At 54.2% G+C, this 18,575-nt stretch overlaps 1 protein-coding gene across 3 annotated transcripts in view; it reads right to left on the reverse strand.

The window, feature by feature from the left end:
- Positions 1-18,575, reverse strand: part of Kcnab2 (potassium voltage-gated channel subfamily A regulatory beta subunit 2) — a 78,630-nt gene that overhangs the window by 50,641 nt on the left and 9,414 nt on the right. For 2 of the 3 annotated variants that reach the window (XM_042672799.1, XM_042672797.1), the window contains exon 1: positions 2,031-2,247. The exons of the other annotated variant lie outside the window; for it this stretch is intronic. The gene's annotated coding sequence lies outside the window, so the exon portion shown is untranslated. Of the gene's footprint in view, positions 1-2,030; positions 2,248-18,575 lie in introns of those variants that run through there. 3 annotated transcript variants of the gene reach the window in all.

The following is an 18,575-nucleotide window of genomic DNA, read 5'->3' on the forward strand; positions in this document are numbered from 1 at the left end:
GACCACCCCACAGCCAGAGCCTAGAAGGGCCTCGGTGCTGCGTGCTGATGGGCGCCTCCCCGAGAGACAGGAAGAGGTATAACCGCTGGAAACCACACGACTCGACAGGGTAGGGCGCTGGGGTGACACGCCCTTCCTCTCGGCCGAGAAACCAGGGGCCCCAGATGAGATGGAAGCCCAGTCTTCTCCGCTGAGCGACAGTAAATGTTCCTGTTGGCTGCCTGGTGTACTTGGGTGGCAGTTCTGCCCCCCAAGGAATGAGCAGAAGGGACCCACAAAGGCCCTGGCAGGCAGCCAATTTCCTTACCACTACTGTCTGACTTTGACCAAACGAGGCTAGGGCTGGTGGTGGGGGTGGGGAATACAAACAGAGCCAGAGCTCAGGAACACAGCCAGGAAGCTTGCTTTTGTCACCAAGAAACCTCAAGACTCCTCCTGAGGCCTAAGTGAGAGGGACAGCAGACCCGGGGACCTGTCATTCTGACACAGCCAAAAACATGGGCATCGCACGGTTCAGTGAGCACTAGACACATCCACACCAACCACAGAGCCAAGGTTAAGACCACTGGATGGAGCAGTTGATGGGTAATCCCTCACATGGAGTCTTTCAAACGCCTGCTCCCTGATACCCAACATCAACCCAACCCCGCAGAAGCCCCAAGGCTGGACTATGGTGCGGATGGTGAGCGCTCACGCCTAATCACTGCTGCAGCAAACCAACACTCACCACATTCTCCTTACACAGCCAACACCCACGAACCTGCACCCTCTCAGGCCGGGAGCCTCCGGAGCGGAGCTGGAACCCTGCAGGCCACACAGCCTGCCAGGGGTTGCATGCAGCCAGGGCAACTGTGTTCACTGACTCAGGGGCCAGAGGCTCAGTCTTGGGTAATGCCAACACTATCTCTCCAAGGGCTGGGGAAAGGGGAGTTTCACTGTGTCCCCTCCTCGGCTCCTCTGATGCACAGCTGGGGTAAAAGCCATTCCTGCCCCCAGCCTGGGCTGCTTCTTGCTGTCCCCACCCATCATGCTGGTGTTTTTCTGAGCACAGAGGCGTCCCTGCCCAGCCCCAGCTCCTTCCTGCCTCTTGGTGCCTGTGTGTGGGGGGGGTTCACGTGGCACCCTGCTGAGGGGACCCCAGTGCTGCACAGATGTTGTGGGCACCAGGATCTTTATACCCACATGCCCAGGCCACACAGCCTCCTCCTTCATCCACTCACCACACACTGTGACCTTGTAGTGAAGGCCCTCGATGTGGAGGCTCCGGCCTCATCCCCTGCTCCCTTATCCAGTTTGGGGGAGGTGAAGGGCGGGAAGGGAGGAAGCCAGGTTACTAGGGAGTCCCCCACCCGCTCTGCCCTCCTTCTGGGGTATGAGTGTGGGACGGCTGAGCAGCCAGGTTACTAGGGAGTCCCCCACCCGCTCTGCCCTCCTTCTAGGGTATGAGTGTGGGGTGGCTGAGCAGCCAGGTTTCCCTTCCGGTGTAAACCTTTGGGGTGGGGATGGGTTTTAAGGGGTCTTCCCCTCCTCAGTGCTCAGGACGGGGGAAGACGGGAATCCGCTATATTCCGTGTGAAGGCTGGCCACCTCTGCTTTCCACTCAGCCATCCGAGGCCCCCAGCCAGGGGTTCCCGGGGGAGAACAGATGGGGAGGCCATCCTGGAGCCGCCAGGAGCTGGCCCTCACTGGCCCCTCCCGTGAGAACAGAGTGCCCCGCTGGGCTCCTCATCTCCCAGAGGCTGCCCCCTGCCCCCAGAGACAAAGGCAGAAGCCTGCAGAGAGCTGTGTGCAAGGCTGGCCCCCGTCTGAGCTGTTGTGTGTGGACGTGTGTGCACACGCGTGTGCTTATGAGGCTGCCATGTGTCCACGCGGGGCCTCAAGGGGCTTGGGAAGGGGTGTTTGCAGGGACGTAGGTGTTAGCCCTGGGCATCCAGGCATCCCAGCCCTACTCAGGAAGCCGCTGCCTGCGTGCCAGACGCAAACCCATCCTGGGGAGCACTGCCCGCCCGGCCCCCCCCAGCACCCCGTACCTGCTTCTGAGCCAGAGCAGCCGCGGAGACCATGTTCCCTGCATGTATGGTGGAAGGAGAGTCCAAGGCCGGGCCACAGGCCTAACAGGAAGTGGGTGCAGCGCATGTCAGCGCCTCCAGTGCAGCCTTTGCACAGTGAAGGAGGCTGGCAAACCCGGCCCCGTGGGGTGCTGGGGTGTGGCCTCTGGTTCCAGTGCGCTGGCTCAGCCTGAGTGCTGGGAGACCCCAACCCTCCTAGTGGTGGAGTGGCTGGGGATGCGGCAGGGGTGGGGAGAAGGCGGGGAGCTTAGCCGGGGCAGGAAGAGCGGGCACCCTCACCGCCCTGGGGGCAGGCCCTCTCTCAGGGCAGCTCCCGGTGAGATGGGGGTCACGCGCAGGGTCCCTGGCTTTGTGGCAGGCACCGGTCATCTGTGCCACCTGCTGTCACGTTTCCCCCACAGCTCTAGGAAGGGCTACTGCTGCCTCACCCCTGTTCTACCGAAGATGACACTGAAGGCACCAGGGCTGGCTGATCTAAGCTGTGCTCTGAGCCCTGCACTGCTGAGTTCTGGGGGCTCTGCCGCCCACAGCCTGTCCTAGAACTCAGCAGATGGGGCTGGCCACACTGGTGTGCATGTGTGCGTGCATGCATGCGTGTGCGTGTGTGTGCGTGTGTGTGCATGTGTGTGTGTGTGTGGTGAGGGTGTCCTCAAGGATGGGTCAGCAGTAGGATTCTGGGACTGGGAAGGTGGCTCAGTGGTAGAGTGCTTGCCTCACATGCACGAGGCCCTGGGTTCAATTCCTCAGTACCACATAAACAGAAAAAGCCAGAAGTGGGCACTGTGGCTCAAGTGGTAGAGTGCTAGCCTTGAGCTGAAGAGCTCAGACACAGCATCCAGGCCCAGTGTTCAAGCCCCACCACTGACAAAAAATAAAAAATAAAAATAAAAAAAGAAGTAGGATCTCCACAACGGGGAGGCTTTCCTGCTCCACGCCTCTCCCACTTTGCCTTTCTTTTTGGTGAGGTCCTCTCCCTCCCACCCCTCTCGGAGGGGCAGGTGCTGGAAGGCTGCCTGGCCAGGCTCTCTCTGACTGCTCCGGGGGACAGCTCCAGCTCAATCTGGCCTAAGCCAAAGGGAGGACCTGCCTGGCACACTGCATCTGCCGCAGTGCTGGTCACCTGCAGAGTGCTCACGCCTCCTCCAGGCTCCTCCTCCAGACCCAGCCCTCATGGAGGCCCTTTATAGAGGCCCACTCCTTCTACAGGCCCTGCTGCCCCCTTGTACCTCTTTCCTGATCCCCAGGGCGTGGGGGTGGGGTGGGGGGGTGGAGCCTCCTCACGGCAGGCTCAGCTCTGCAGTCTCCTGGGACCGGCTTGGCCATTGGATTAGGAGTGGTTTGGGGTTCAAGGTAGGATAAGATATGTACAGGAGCAGGGCACTGGTGGCTCCCCCTTGTAATCCTAGCTACTCAGGAGGCTGAGATCTGAGGACTGCAGTTCAAAGCAAGCCCAGGCAGGAAAGTCATGAGACTCTTATCTCCAATAAACCACCAGAAAAAAGTGGCATTGTGGCTAAGTGGTAGAGCATTCACCTGGAGCTGAAGAGCTGAGGGACAGCGCCCAGACCCACAGTTCAAGCCCCATGACCAGAAAAAAAAAAGATATGCACAGGGTGACAGGAAGAGGAAAAAGAAGGGAAAAGCAGAGAGCAAGAAAGGTGTCAGGAGAGGAAGAAGAGGAAAACAGAGAGAGTGTGAGGCTGTGAGACTGTGGGAGCAGGGGCCTCCACACTGACCCGGGCTGAGCCACAGCCCCTCACCCCTCCAGCAAAGAGCAGCACTGTAAAGAAAATTAGGGTACACAAACATTTTTTTATGAGTGTGCCTGTCCTAGGGCTTGAACTCAGTGCCTGAGTGCCTTAGCTTTTTCTCTCAAGACTGATGGTGTAGCACTTGAGCCACAGCTCTACTTCTGGCTCTTTTGCTGATTAATTGGAGGCTTGAGTCTCATGGACTTTCCTATCCAGGCTGGCTTTGAACCACGATCCTCACATCTCAGCCTCCTGAGTGGCTAGGATGACAGGTGTGAGCCACCGGCGCCTGGCAATCCATGAATATTTAATAGCATCCAGGGTCACTAATAGCATAGTAACAAAGGGGACTGAGCCAGTTTGCCTGGGCTCCAGGTGCAGCTCTGTCTTCCACACCCAGACCCCAGCCCCTGGCCTGGAGCACCCCTTCCCCTGTGTCTCTGACTCTGGGTAGGTGACCCTGAGTTTGGGAGCAGGGGCTCTAGTTATTCTCTTGTCCTAGGCAATGGTGACAGACCATGATGCTGGAACCAGATCTGACATGTAACAGGTGAAAATCAAGCCTGGCTGGTGAACATCTTAGCCTCACCAGCTGCCCCTGCTGGCGGGGTCAGACACATCCGAGCCAGCCTCAGATCTCAGCTTCATGCCCAGATGTTACAACTCAACCACAGTTCTCCAAAAATTTGCTGACTCTTTAATATAAGTTACTTTGGACCTGTAAAGAAGTGGATGGCTGTCTAATGCTGGGTGGTAAAGTCAGAAATACCTAATTTAAAAGACACTATCACCAGGGAAAAGGTAGCAAAGAGAACGGGAGGAAACACTTGCCAATCACACGTCTGAAGAGCCATATATAAAGAACTCCTAGAACTCAGCAGTAACAACAACACAATAACACCACCACAACAACGATGGCCATAAACCTGCTTAGAAAATAAAGGACTGGAAGAGACATTTTTTCAAAGACACACGAATGGCCCATCAACTCCTGAAAGGGCTCAGCATCGCTAATCTCTGGGGAATTGCAAATCAGAACCACCTCACCCTTATTAGAATGGAGGAACCCATTCTCTGAAACCCCAGAGGAGAACCTGGCTTGGAGAGGTGCGGGCACTCTGGTGGCAATGTAAAGTACCACAAAAGCCTGGAGGAGGCTCCTCAAAAGTACAAAAGCAAGCCGGCTGCCAGTGGCTCACTCCTGTCATCCTAGCTACTCAGAAGGCTGAGATCTGAGGATCCCAGTTCAAAGCCAGTCTGGGCAGGAAAGTCCATGAGACTCTTATCTCCAATTAACTGCCAGAAAACCAGAAGTGGTGCTGCTGTGGCTCAAGTGGTAGAGAGCTTGCCTTGAGCTGAAGAGCTGAGGGACAGCGCTCACGCCAAGAGTTCAAGCCCCATGACCAACAACAGCAAAAAACAAAAAAAAAATACAAAAGCAAAAAAACTACTAGATGACCTAGCAATTCCATTTTTAGATTATGTACCCCCAAAGAACTGGAAGCAGCATCTCAAAGGGAAGGTCGAACACTCACATTTAAGGTAGCACTATTCATAACAGCTACAATGTGAAAAACAACTGGAATGTTCACTGGGGGAGAGGAACAATGGAGGTATGCACCAAATGTGGCATACTCGTAGAACGGACTACTCTTCATCCTTAAAGAGGACGCAAACTGCTACCACACAGATGAACCTTCAGGGTGTCAGGCTTTGTGCCCCCTCTTGGAGGGGGCATTAATGGCGTTGGTAGGATGGGGTCACCGGGGGGCTGGGGGAGGGGAGGTGGAGGGTTGTTTGTTGGGAACAGTTTCAGTTTTCCAGGATGAAAGGGGAAATGGTAAATTTTTGTGATGTAATAAAGAAAGGTAAATAGCAGTGGAAATATTCAGTCCACAAGCATTCCTGTAGTGTGGCTGGACATTTAAGCTGGAGCGGTACCTGTGGTTTCTAGACTGCTCACAGGCCCTGCTGTTACCCATCTCCCAAATCATCTCCCGGCTGGGGTGACCTGGGATACAGTGTGCAGTGGGACTTCTGGAAGGATCTGTACTCCGGATGGAGGGGCTGCTCCAGGTATGTTCTGGAAGACTCGGGAGGCTTCATACCTCGGGAGGCAGGAGGGCTGCTGGAGCATCTCGGCTGGACCGGAGATGGGAGGCCGCCGTTCACTGGCTGCAGTGGGCCATGCTGTGGCTGAATGCTCTCCTCCATTTCCCAAGGGTAACATCGCGTGCCAGTCTGGCATGCTCTCCTCTAAGTGGGACCTCTGGCAGTTCTCTTGGACTCCAGATAGCAGTACTTAAGTAGAAAGTACCGAATAAATATGCCTTAATGTCACTTACATTCCTTTGGGCCAGGTCTCCAGAGGAGCATGTCTCTCACGATGAAGGCTCTGAGGGCGGGGAGCAGGGAGCGGAGGCTGGGCTCTGGAGGATTCCCAGCCCCCTGCAGGGTCCCTGGGCTGGTGAGTGTCAATATCTAAGTGGATGGCCACACAGGCACAACTGCAACCACTTTGTAATCAGCTTCTCTGTAACTGTTGTCGGGGCCAACTTCTTCTCTCTCGAGATCAGGCCTCCATCCCATGACGTTGCTGGGAGTTTCCTAGGACATTGGCTTTTCTTTCTGCACAACTGGTTCCAGTACTCCTGGTCCTCTCATGAGTTTCTGCCTTGAGAGGACACAGTTCTTCTTTGGCTGATTCTGTGTTACATGCTTCATGTGTTATATCAAGCTCTTAGGAAACTTTCAAGGCAGGCCTGATGCACACGGACAGAGGCTGCCAGGGCCCAGAGCAGCATCACAAGCCATCCAGTCTATAAAGAATGAAGCCAGGTGGCCTCCATCTTTGATTTGGGATGGGGTTAGTCAACTACTGTGGCTTGAGGACCATATCCAGAACATGGTCCATATGTGTGTAGCCCACCAAGGTAAGAACAATTATTACATTTTTTTGGGGGGAGGTCAGTCATGGGGCTTGAACTCTGTGCCTGGGCACTGTCCCTCAGCTCTTCAGCTCAAGGCGAGCACTCTACCACTTGAGCCACAGTGCCATTTCGTTTTCTGGTGGTTCATTGGAGATAAGAGTCTCACAGACTTTTTCTGCCTGGGCTGGCTTTGAACTGTGATCCTCAGATCTTAGCCTCCTGAGCAGCTTGGATGACAGGCATGAGCCACTGGCACCTGGCTCGTTTTTACATTTTTAACCAGTAGGTAGGAAAACCAAAAGGAGAATGTTTCATGACTCATGAGAATTATTCAAAGCTCAGTGTGCATAGTAACATTTTCCTGGCACAGAGTCAGACTTGCTCATCTTAGCTTGAGTTGCTGCAACAAAATGCCAGAGACTGGGCCGTGTGCACAAGGGATATTTAAACTCTCTCACTGTTCTGGAGGCTGGAAATGCAGCATCAAGATGCTGGCAGATTCAGTTTCCAGCCAGGGCTCTCTTCTTGGCCTGTGAAGGTAGCCTTCTTCCTGCTGGGTCCTGAGAGAACTCTGGCCTCCTCCTCTTAGAAAGACACTAACTGCCCCTGGGCTGCATCCTTCAAGACCTTTTCTACTCCCGCCCGTCTTCCCAAAGGCCGTGCCTCTAAGCATCACTCTGGGGGAAGCAAACATCCAACATGTAACTTACACTGCCCACGCTGCTTCTGTTCTTCAGTGGCAGAGCCCAGTCCAGGCGGCCCCTGTCTTACCACAGGACTAACATCCTAATAAGCCCGTTATGAGTTGAACATATTCTAAATGAGAAATGCAATGACTCTGATAAAAATAATTGCAAAGTTGAAAAATCGCATGTTGACCCTCTCTAGGGCACAGTAATTGCATTTGCCTGTACTTCTAAGACATTTTACCATCTGATCTTCTACAGATCCGCCATCCAGGCTAACACCTCCCCAATTAATACAGCCTTCTAGAAGAGTGTCTCACTTCCAGACTGGGAAAACTCCCTGATCTGCTTCACACATGCTCTTGCCCAATCCACCTCTCAACCCCCACCCCGTCTCCCCGGCCCACGTACCTAGTACCCATCCTTGTGTCCTGGGCCCCACAATAGGACTTTACCTCTGTCTGTGTGGTGTCTGGCTGAAGAGGGATGAGCTGGAGGAAGCTCTTGTCAGCATCTCCATGCTCAGTCTCGGTCTGGGTGAATCTCGGGGTGGGGGTGAGGGCTGTTGACTTTCCAGCCAGCCCCAGTTTTCCTCTTATGAGATCATAACCTCCTCTCTTGGGGATTTGGCACACTAATCCACCCTGATAACTGGTACCCAGAAGGCGGGCCCATTCCAGCAGCAGTGACTGGAGCATCTGGCCCAGCTCCATTCAAAGCCTCACTCCAGGGTGGAAGGTGAGCACAGAAGGCCCGGTGGATGCTGGCGCGGCCTCTGCTTGGAAGGTTGTGGGGCTTATGGTGGGTCACTACCCATTTTCCTGCCCCCATCTGAGGGGGTGCATGACACCCACAAAGCCTTCCCACCACAGGTAGACTTTCATGGTTTGATAGCTCCCTGCATAGTTTTCTGGGAGACAGGTGCCCGGTGGGAAAAAAATGTGGAAAGTTCAACACAGTCCACGTTAAAAGGTAAAAATCTAATTTTCTTCTTGCTCTGTGGTCTACAGAAAAGATCTTCTTCCTTGGAGGCCATGTGGCGCCAGAGGGGGTGGGCGTGTTGCTACAGCCTGAGGTTTGAAATAGCTCCGCCATGACTCATGGGAGCTGAAGGAGAGTCAACAGCGTCATCCCACAGGGAAGGGACCCCGAGGAGCCCAGCGCAGCCTTGCAGCCGCATCTGCTCTTCCCTCTAGGTGCAGGGGACAGAGCAGAGGTGGTGGCCAACAGGAGACCCTATGTACAGTGGGAGGCTTCCTTGTGCTCACAGCTGAAGATGTCTGCAGGTGGCTGGTAGGTGCTGGTGGCTGAAATGCATGTGTTCCCTGTAAGGTGGAATTGGAAGCTAGTCGTGTGATTAAACACCCTGGACAAAAGATGTCCTTTGCACAAGAGAAACCTAATTAGCCAGGTAGCCGTGGCTCTCGCCTGTCATCCCAGCTACTCAGGAGGCTGAGGTCTGAGGATCACAGTTCAACGCCAGCCTGTGCAGGAAAGTCCATGAGACTCTTATCTTCAATAAACAACTAGAAAACCAGAAGTTCCACTGTGGCTCAAGTGCTAGAGCGCTCGCCTTGAGCTGAAGAGCACAGGGATAGTGCCTAGGCCCAGAGTTCAAGCCCCACGACCACCACCACCACCAACAAAAAAAGACAAACCTAATTATCCACGTATCTACATCTACATATCCATCTCAAGATAATTCCTCTAAAGTCCCAAATCAAAAAACACCACCAAACAGGCCAACAAACTAGAGGTTGTCATTAGTGTACAAGAGGCTACCCCTAGGATACTTAAATATACAATCCAAAATATCTCTGGCAAAAAAAAAAAAAAAAAACCTACAAAAAAATGGAGAACTTTTACAACGCAGGCCAGTGTGTGATCAGTTTAGGCCTTGCTGCTCCTTGGTGAATACTCAACACTAGGGTGCAAAAGTAGCTAGAGACAATGTGTAAATAGAAGCATGTTCCAATAAATCTTTATTTACCCAAACAGGAGGCGGGCCAGAGTAAGCCCTTGAGTTGTAATTGGTAGATCCCTAATCACATGTTAGTAAAATTAAGACTAAAGTACAAATCCTCATGAGATCCACATACTTGATATGCTGCTTGTCAAGACACAGCCCTCTCTAGGGTGAGGCTGGAAGGGGAACTCAAAGATCAAAGTAGCAATGTCCTGGCTAGATGAGCGCGGTGCTGCTGGGTTGAGTCCTGGCTGGGTCCTCGGCCCCACTGCTCAGCAGGGTGAGGGGGAGGCAGTGAGTGCCGGGGCCCTCCCCTTGGTGTCCTGAGCCATTCTCACTGCCCCCCTTTTACTCTGCTAGTAATTCTCGTTTATCGCTGGATCATGGGCCTGATTAATCTCTTCCGGAGTAAACACGATAAAGACATCTTCCCAATCTCTCTGCCACGCCACGCCTCGGCAGAGCACGGAGGACAGCTGGCTGTGCCACGCAGGCTTCTGCCGCTAATGCCGCACTATTTTGGGAGATTCTTTTTGCCTCATTTATTTTTGATTTGAGTTGCTCATACAGACTGTGTGTTCCCTTTCTTGCTCCTGTGCTGAATTAAATGAGCGTTGTATTTTTAAACCCTGCCTGTGTTATCTCGTGATTATGACAGATGAGCTGGGTACCTGGAGAGCATGAGCCAAGGAGAGGCCCCGGCCTCCGGGACACCAGCCTGCCCTTTGCAGGACCGGGGTGTGGCCTCATCCTCTCGATGTTGGGATGGCACAGACCTGGGGGAAAGGCTGGGCCTTTGGGGCCCGGTATTGAGAATGGCTAGGGTCTAGAGACATCCAGAATGTCTCCTCTGAGGGACACAGAGTGAGGAGAAGTGATTTTTCCCGAATAGCAGCTCCTGGCCTGTGCAGCGATGGGCACCGGAACTTCAGGTGTCCTGGGCGGTCCCAGAGAGACCTTGGGCAAGGACTGGCATTTCTGCGTTTATTCTTGTCCCAAATCCTGTGAGGTTATTACTCTCGCCACAGATGACATCTGTGGAAACTGAGGCTTGGAAGGGCTAAGTCAGCCTGCCTTGGTCACCCAGTGAGTGGCAGTTCTGGAAGTCTATCCTCCAAACCACGGTCCTCGGCTGTCATGAGTACAGACATCCAAGGCCAAAGGAAACAACAGCTGGAGTTTTTCCAGGGAGTGCGCTGACTGGCTAGGAAACGGGAACATTCTGGGTAGGATTTGTGGAAGCCTGGGTCAAGCAGAGGAGGAGGAGGTGACCAAAGATTGGTGAATCTGTTATGTTGGAGCCGAAGGCCCACGGGTAGGCCAAAGAGGAATATGGGAGAAGACAGGCCTGCAGGTGGCTCCCCAGTTTTCAGTTCCCCAGCTGGGGGAGGCCCTGAGCCAGTGGTAGGCGTGTCCAGGCTGCTCTGCTCCTGGTGTCTTCCCTCTGGGCTTCTCCTTACCTCTTGGCCAGAACAGTTTTCTCTTGTGCCACAGGCCCTTTGCCAGGTGCACAGGTCCTTCTTCGGCTGGACATACTTAGCCTGCGAGCACTGCTCACTGAGGACCTCCACTTGATGGTGAGCCCCAGAGGGGTTTGTCTGGTTTCTTGTTGTGGATCCCTTTGTGCTCAGAATAGGGGTGACACCTGCTCGGGCGCCCAGTGCGCCTTTGCTGAATGCACCTGGGTGTGCTCGGCCTGCAGCACACCAGCAGCTGTGGGCTTACACCTAGCACCAGGGGCAGCGCGAGGCTGAAGCCCAGCAGGGCGGAGGGAGAGGGCGCCATGGGAGGTCATGTTCTAGCTGTTCCTCCTGCAGAGATAGAGGGTGTCCTGCAACAGCTGTAGCCTCTTCTGAGGAGCTCCTGGTGGGAGGGCAGCTGTACAGGCATTCAGACTGTGGACGGGCTCTGCCAGATCTGCAGTCACCCACCAGGGTGACGCCAACACGTCAAGTCCCCCGGAGAGCCAGGCATCTCATGGTAGACACGGATGGGCATACACACACGCAGATACACACACACACGAACCCCACCTCTACTTCCATTCCACCATCTCTACAACCATCTTCAGCACCACCACCTCTATCTCCACTTGAATCTCCAATTCCTGCCGCCACCATCTCTACCATCACCGTGGCCATCTCCACCACCTCGACAGCTGCCATCTCCGACTCTGTCACCACCACCTTTACCGTCTCCAACTCTACCACTACCCCTTCTACCTCTATCAACGCTACCACGACCTCCTTCCTCATCACCATCTCCTCCTCCACCATCCTGAGTCAGCTCTTTCCTCTGCCAAGCACTCCTGATGTTGGCAGTCTCTGCTCTTGGAATCGTACCCTCAAGACAATGCTTTGCCCCTCTAGCTTCCGTTCTCGTCTCCATATCCAAGGGCCCAGGCTGGGCCAGCCGTCACCCCTCTGCCCTGCAATCCAGGTATTGGATCCATTCACGCCTCTAACCCTGGAGCATTCCTTCTCTTGCCTATCTCTCCTGCTTGTCTTTGCAGCTGCTGCCTGAGGAAGAGTTGTCCACCTGTCACCAGTGACCCACTTCGATCCTCCACATTAGATCTCTTACGTTACATCCTTCCTGAAAGTCCTTGTGGCTGTCTGGGGCGCTTAGCAGCCAGCCCAATGTCAGTTTGGCATTGAGAGCTGTTCACAGCCGGCCCCATCTCCCTTTCCAGCTCTCAATCCCCTCTCTGCCCCTCCTGACCACCTGGCTCAGACATACTTATCTGCCCCTCTCCCTCTTGCTTCTGGACCTAGGCTGTCCTGGGCCCTCACTCCTCCCTGGGAGATATGCTGAATCTGTCTGTGAGGAATCTCCTGCTCTCAGGTCCACTGCAGAGGCCCTGCCTCAGGTCTGGATCAGTCACCCCACATTCTTTGCGGTGTGCCCCTGGGATGGGCAGCAACACGGAAGAAGTCACTGTCTAATTCCAATGCCTTGACTACCTGCCTCTTCTGAAAGAACAGAGAGCCGGGGCAGGCCCACCGAATGCAAGGCCAATGCTTTTAATGAGCCTGCTGCCAGTCTGTCGTAGACTTAAGCGAAGAACAACGTTCTCTCCGCTTGCTGGTTTACATCTTCCATGCCCGAATGCTAGCCCAGCCCCGAGGCACCCACAAAGCCTCTCCCAGCCAAGTCAAGGTGTATAGGGCTGACTGCGCTTCCCTTATGCCCATCTCCTCCTCAACTTGCCCTTGACAATGGGGATGACCTTTGGCTAGGCATTCCACCTGTGAACTCAAGGAATGGAGGACAGAGGTGTGGGGACAGGTGGAATTTATATCTTGCTTATTCTGGTTAACTTTAGTTTCCTCTTAAGGATAACTAATGCTGGTTTTCTCTTTATTGTAACAACCATTACGTTTCATTTCAAAATAAATCCCAGAAATAAGTTCAACTAACTAAAAGGAAAACACAAACAAAGAAATAGGGCTGGTGGTACACACACGACCCAAATCCTAAGAAGAGAGGCCACGACCAAAATACTCGCCCGGGAGGAAGAGGCAAAGAGGAAGCCAGTGCCAAAGCGGCTCCCCGGTGACCACAGCCCCCGTGACCTCATTGCCAGCACTCCCGGGGGAAGGAACGTTCAACCCACAGTGGGACCTCACAGTCGAACGGGTAGACCGGGTCACCTTCCACTTTAAAACTAAATTTATATCCCCCTTTGTGAAAGTGTGCCAGAGTTCCTCCCTTCACAGGAGGCTGGTGATGAGAAAGGAGGGATGGAGAGACCGGAACTCAGGCAGGACACGGTGTTCCAGGCCAGCCCTGGTGAGAAGCTCTGGGTTGCGGAGGATGAATGTGGGCAAGCGTGCACGTGTAAACAAGCACACACATGCACGTGCCCAGGCCCACTCCACCCACTGCTCGAGATGCCCACTGTCTGCTCAGCTGGGGGAAGAGCCGCCCCTGCACTGCCTTGCTCCACCCTTGCTAGGTGAGATGGGTATCGCTGGGCTTCTCTGCCTGTGAAGGGGACTAAATCTTCCCTGCTGTCCCGAGCCACACCTCATTCTATTCCACAGTATGGGTGAAGACCCAGGCCCAGGACCCCCCCAAGGATGGGGTGGCCAGCTGCACTGTCATCATCTCCAAAAATGCCAATGTACAGCCAACGCCGGTTTCAAATGTGGAGGGGGAGTGTGACCCAAGGATCCCTGGAGTCCGTGGAAGGTGTCATTGCTTTGCTCCTTGGGGCCTGGATGAGATGAGTTTCTTTCTTTTTTTGTCAGTCGTGGGGCTTGAACTCTGGGCTTGGGCGCTGTCCCTCAGCTCTTCAGCTCAAGGCGAGCTCTCTACCACTTGAGCTACGGTGCCACTTCTGGTTTTCTGATGGTTTATCAGAGATAAGAGTTTCACAGAGTTTCCTGCCCAGGCTGGCTTTGAACCATGATCCTCAGATCTCAGCCTCCTGAGTAGCTAGGATGAGAGGCTTGAGCCACCGGCGCCTGGCAAGATGGGTTTCTTGTCTAGCAGCTCTTACTGTGGCTACTCCCAGGGGAATGGGGCAGGCTGTCTGGCCCTGGCCACAGTCAAGAGAGACACTTTCCACCAGATAGCCAAAGGCCTGGGTTTCCTACAACAAGCTCCAGGATAGCCAAGGGTTAAACACAGGTAGTGTGAGATTTCCAGGCATCGCCAGGGTGGGGGGCATCTCCAGGCATCGCTCTGAGGGGGCCTCCTGGCACCCCCTTTCCCATAACTTCCCCTTCACGACCCCCTGGTGTCTTGTCCTGAGAGTTTTCAGAGAGGACATGGGGAGGATCCAGGGAGCCCTGCCCTCAGGGGCAGGACTGGCCCAAGAGCAGGGGGAGCTGGCGGAGCTGGCACGCCAGAAGTAGACTAAACTCAGTCTTCTTTGCGAAATCCAAGCTTGCCTTTCATACCAAACAGAAACCTGTCTGTGGGGCCTTCATGGCCCACCTCCAGAATCCTCTCCCTACTCGTGCCAGAGTGGGGGTCCAGGTGAAGCCCCGCCTCCTGTCCCCCCATCCCCCACTTGCCTCTCATCAACTCCCCCTCCCTCCCACGAAGCAGTGAAGCAAAGCCGAGCAGCATCCTCAGCCCTCCCGACCAGCTGTCCCTCCCAGATAGAACCTCCACCTCACCTCGATTGCTAGGATCAATGAGTTGGGCTGAGGGAGGGGGTGTGCAGGGCAGGGGAGGGGCGGGCAGCACAGGGAAGGGTACACCTCCCTCCTGGCACTGTAAGACCATCGGACTGTTATCTGCAAAGCCTGGCCTCTCCAGCTCCTTTCTGAAGCTTTCACCATAAAGGGATAAAGAAAATGCTGAGTCTCCTCTCATGGCTGGATTGAGATTTTTAAGTGAGCCAAAGCAGGAAAAACCCAGTGGGGGTGGGGAGGAAGCCAGAATCCTTTCCCCGCGACTGTGTTCCAGAACCTGACTCAGCAAGGCAGGCAGGGCAGCCTGCCGGACAGATGGACAGTGGATGGGATGGATGGAGTTGTTCTGGGTCACAGAGGGTGGGGGAGGGGGGAGAGGGCAGTGTTCTGGTGGTTACGAGCTGGGCAGTTTCAGGGGGAGAGTCGCTTTACACGGGTGGCCATTAGATGTCTTCTTGTGTCATCACGCTGCCACACAGTCCCCCAGACACTCAGTTCTGATGTGTTGTGGGTCCTCCCTCTCCACACCTGGCGGGGGTTGTACCTCCATGTAGTGGCTAGGAGGGGAGCCGTGAGTGGAGAGTGGTAGGTGCTGCCATTGGACCCCAATGATGTGAGTTTCTGGGGATAGCTGGAACCCTGTGTCTAGACAGGCACCTTGCTGGGCAGCCCCGTGCGGGGACCCTCTGGCCACTGTCTAGACAGGCACCTCGCTGGGCAGCCCCGTGCAGGGACCCTCTGGCCACTGTGTCCCTCATGGTGCCTGGCACAGTGCCGGGCAGGGGAGTGGGTGACTGCTCGTCACCGCTGCTCCTGAGCCTGGTGCTCAGCTGACCTCACCCTTACCCACGATCCTGGCAGCTCCTAATGCTCAAGAGGTGGCCTTCAACTGTGATCCCTGGAAGAAACGGGGTCAACGACTGGTTCCACTGGCAGAGGGCAGTCAGCAGCTAGCTAGCAATCAGATATCATCCAGGGGCCATGGCTGGCGGATCTGCCTTTGCACCTGACGTTATCCTGTTTTCTAGGGGTGCCCAGGACAGAGTCCCTAAAATGCCCAGCCTGGGGTCTTCTCTCCAGGGAAAAGACTGGCTGGCACCCTGGCGGTGCTTCTCCTAAGTGTCCCCATTCTGCACCCATGGGAGCAGCAACCTGTCTCAGCTTTACATGGGATGAAAGGCAGGCCAGGCCTTCCCACCACTCTCAGGGCTGCTGAGCACCCGAACCAGGAGGGGGATCCCTGCCTTCTAAACCCACCAGCGGGGTGAGCTGAGGAGACCCCAGGATAAGCCCCACTCCTTGTCACAGGGTGTGTGCTCAGCCCTGGCTCTGGGCCCATGCCTGGGTTTTCATTTTTGTCTTTTGAGATACGGTCTTGCTGTAGGGTCCACACCGGTCTCATGCTATCCTGCTTCAGCCCCCGGGTAGCTCGGACTATAGCCATACACTACCACCACCAGCAGCTTCTGCGGTTAGTCTGCCAGGACAACACTGGACTCCCACATTTCACCAGCCACCCTCCCCATGCCAGCCACACCTGATTTGTAAACACTCCCTTCCCCGACAAAGGAAAAGGAATCCTAGACCACAGAAGCTTTAGCAGGGAGCACTAGGGTTGGGGGTGAGAATCAGGAGCAGACACCTTGCTATAGTGCACTGTATGTCCCCTAAAAGACTCGTCCCAGTCCTAGCCAGATGCCTGTGAGCGTGACCTTCCTTAGTAAAGCAGGTGTTTAAGAATCTTGTGTTTCAGATCATGCAGGATTTGGGCAAGAGAACTTCCAGTGACACATGTCATAAGAACAGGCAAAGGGGACACACACAGACTCAGATACAGACAGACACACAGACACACACACATACAGACACACACACACACACAGACACAGACACAGACACACACACACACACACACACACACACGGCACACGTGATAGGGAGGCAGTGCTTCCCCACAGAACCAGGCAGGGCCCAGCCTACCCTTCGATCCTGGGCTCCTGAGCTGGGAGAGCCCCATGGCTGCGTGGGACTTCCCATAGCATCAAACCCTCCATATGCCTCCTTTCCCCTCTACATGTATACCTAAGACAAGGCTTAATTTACAAACTAGACAGAGTAAGACATGCGCAAGTACAATAATTACCACAATATACTAGCAGTTACTTAAGAGTTACAAATTGCTTATGTACGGCTGGTAGTTTCCGCTTAGTGTTTTCAGGATGGGGACTCACGCACTTTTTTTAACTCGAGGTCTTGCACGCGCTAGGCAGATGCTCCACCGCTTGAGCTATGCCCCAGGCCTTTTTGCTTTGGTTATTTTTCAGGTAGGGTCTTGCGTTTTTGCCTGGGCCAGCCTAGGACCATTATCCGAATCCTCATCCTCCAAGCAGCTGGGACCACAGACAGATACCACTAGGCCTGACCTGTTGATTGAGATGGGGTTTCACTCATTTTGTGTGTGTGTGTGTGTGTGTGTGTGTGTGTGTGTGTGTGTGTGTGTGTGTCCAGACTAGCCTGGAACTATGATCCTTCTTTCAAGTAGCTGGGATTATAGACAGCTCTCCACTCTGAGTCTACTTAGTCTTAACTGCCCTCTAACCTTGGCAGGCTGTATGGATGCAGAGAAATGGCCTCTCTGGGGGAAGTGACCTATTAGTGGGGTCTGGATCTCTGCTGGCCCCACCTCCATCCCTCTGTACCCTGTCCTGTGTGTGTGTGTGTGTGTGTGTGTGTGTGAAGTGACTCTCCTTGTGTAAACCCAGCACACCGGGGCTCCTCCCTGATCTCCAGGGGACAGTAAGAATAAATAACAGTTTCAAAGAGGATTACCATTGTTTCACCACGTGACAGAGCCATGAAAGATTAATGTCTGGTCTGTGCAGCACTATACCAGCAATTTGAAAGCCAGCTTTACTCTACCACACCCATTAAAGCCTCCACTGAGTAAAGAGATATGTGAAGGAAACCCATCCGGCCCTGCACTTGGCCATCACATAATTAAGAGGGAAATATACTTGCAAACCAACATGTTGGAGGCTGGCAAGGCTGCAGTGAAGCTACTGCCAGGAGGCAGAGCAGGTCTGGGTTTGGGGAGAGTAGCTGGGCAGCACAGGTTGACAGCCCTGGGTTCCGAGGTCCCACCCAGGTAACGTGATGTATCCTATCGGGTCAAGAGAGGAAATCAAGGAAGACCCACAGGAATGTTCACAGTAGCCTTGCATGGAATAATGAGAAGAAGAAATGTGTGTGTTCAGTGCAGGTGGATGCATGCAGCCACGCCTGAGGCTCTGGGCAAGTCCTGCTACAGCGGAGGATGGAGGGAGGAGGGAGGTATCGCAGATGTTACAAGGGGACAGGTGAGGGCATCCTGCCTTTACCTCAGGGACTCCTTTTCTAGTGGAGCAGGTTAAGAAACAATCTCCACGGAATGGGAATGTGGCTTAGTGGCAGAGTGCTTGCCTAGCATGCATGAAGCCCTGGGTTCGATTCTCAGTACCACATACACAGAAAAGGCCAGAAGTGGTGCTGTGGCTCAAGTGATAGAGCACTAGCCTTGAACACTGAGAGGCTCAAGGACAGGGCCCTGAGTTCAAGCTCCACAACTTGCAAAAAAAGAAGGGAAGGTAGGAAGGAAGGAAGGAAGGAAGGAAGGAAGGAAGGAAGGAAGGAAGGAAGGAAGGAAAGCAGACAGACTCCATGGGTAGGGAGGCCGGAGGAGCCTCCCTACTGAGGCTCAGCTTGCCAGAGTAGCAGCAAGTATGCCTGCTGGAGCTGGGCCTTCATGTAGCCTTTGTTAGCTATGTGACTCAGATAAGATGCAGGACCTGTTCTCACCGGAGCAACAGTCAGGACCCCCTGAAGGGAGCGGGAAGTCTAAGAGAAAATACATAGTGTTAAGCGGTTGGCCTGACAGAGAGTAAGCCCTCTACAAATGCCAGTTGCCAAAACAAACAGTGACTAGTAACCATCGCAGTCAATGTCAACAGCATCTCCTTTAAGCTTGGGCATCTGCCAGAGGCCCTTGGC

Source organism: Dipodomys spectabilis, unplaced genomic scaffold (assembly GCF_019054845.1).
Source record: "Dipodomys spectabilis isolate Male_0828 unplaced genomic scaffold, ASM1905484v1 ptg000772l, whole genome shotgun sequence".
In the NCBI taxonomy this organism is placed as follows: domain Eukaryota; kingdom Metazoa; phylum Chordata; class Mammalia; order Rodentia; family Heteromyidae; genus Dipodomys; species Dipodomys spectabilis.